This window comes from Dioscorea cayenensis, chromosome 15, assembly GCF_009730915.1.
Source record: "Dioscorea cayenensis subsp. rotundata cultivar TDr96_F1 chromosome 15, TDr96_F1_v2_PseudoChromosome.rev07_lg8_w22 25.fasta, whole genome shotgun sequence".
In the NCBI taxonomy this organism is placed as follows: Eukaryota; Viridiplantae; Streptophyta; class Magnoliopsida; order Dioscoreales; family Dioscoreaceae; genus Dioscorea; species Dioscorea cayenensis.
The window spans coordinates 4,182,904-4,184,579 of record NC_052485.1 but is presented as its reverse complement, the minus strand read 5'-3'; positions in this window follow the sequence as shown (position 1 = coordinate 4,184,579).

Genomic DNA, 1,676 nt, shown 5'->3' with positions numbered 1-1,676 from the left:
TTATAAAATCACTAAGCATGTGTAAAAATATTTTTATATTTATCTAATTTATGAAAAAGCTTATCATGCCTATATTATGCTGTTGATTAATTGTTATGTCTACGATACAATACATATATGTAATTTACTAATTAGGTTCATTGTTTTTTTAAAATATAATTATTAAGTTGATTTATGAAGTAATTTCAAATAATTTCTCGTTTTAAGATTAAAAATGTTTTATTAATTGGGGTTTTATTTTTGGGGGTCTATTTTGTATCGAGAGAGTGATGATGATGGGAGTAGTTATATATGCATACCTTCCATACATTTTGGTATCAATTTTGTTTATTTATATAAACAATATGCATAATCTCTCATCAATTTTTATGTACCTCTCCAAATCATTTTTAAAGGTGAAATTTAATCAAATTTAATAAACAATATAAACTCACACACATATATATAACAAAAAAAATTTTATACAAACCTATACAAATGAGTAGTTGCTAAAACATATTAATAAGATCCTTGTTGTTTTGTACCAGTGCTTTCTAGTTTGTCTTTTTTTAATAAATTTCGTGATTTATCCACTTTTATCTCATCCTTGTTGCTTATACAGCTCAACATTCTTTTTTTAATTTTCAGTTTACTTTTTATTTCAAAGATATATAAGAAAATAACAATGATCTTTAAAGGTATATATTTTAGTTGAAGAAAACTAATAATGATAATAATAATAAAGGGTATTCTTTAAAATAATATTATTAATTTAAATAATTATTAATAAAACAACTTTAAACTCCTAATATATATGAACCCATGTGTTCCAGTAGACTTTATTATCACTCTTTTCCTGGCATTAACTCTAGGGATCCTGGCAATTTTGTTTTTGTTTGCTTTTAAAATTCTTTATTAATTTATAATGTTATTAGATATTATTGTTCAATATTTATTTTTCAGCGTTTTTTTATTATATTAAATTTAGGTATTTACAAGTTAAATGCAGTAAAGAGCTGTTGGGATTTGGACGAGTGCATATTCAACATATTCTTATTTTTATAAATTTTATCAAGCGTTAAAAATTATGATCATAATTAACACCTTTTGATTTTGTTTTTATTTTAAAAAAATAATGAAATGAATGTAATTTAGAAATAACCAATATTTATTTTTAAACAAAATCAACATATCACGTTAAGCATATGTACAGGCGTAAAATTAATATCTCAATAAGTTTGTGTCTCACTCTATATGATCGAAAGTTTAAATATACCTCATCATTAAGTATACAAACACTCTCCCAGAGAACCAAGTACTAGTAGACCAAAAAAATTATCGGTAAATTAAAATAACCACCTCAACACCCTAACCCTCATTGCTCGATCACCCATTATAAAAAGAGCAAACACAAACAAATCCAGATGAAAAGAAGCCCAGATCAAGAACCTCGATGACACTTATCTTGGTCTTGCATTGAGGACATGGCTGTTTCCCATCATTCCGCTCATACTCATAGCAAGGCACCGAAGAGTTCCTCATCCCTAGATGATATTTAAGAGCAGTTAAATAATTTAGTATAATTTTTTGATATTTTATCTTTTAACTCTTAATTTTTTTTAAGTGATTTTAATAGGGAAGTGATGGCTTATTATAGTTAGTCTCACTATGATAGGCTTTTCTCTTACTGTGTGACC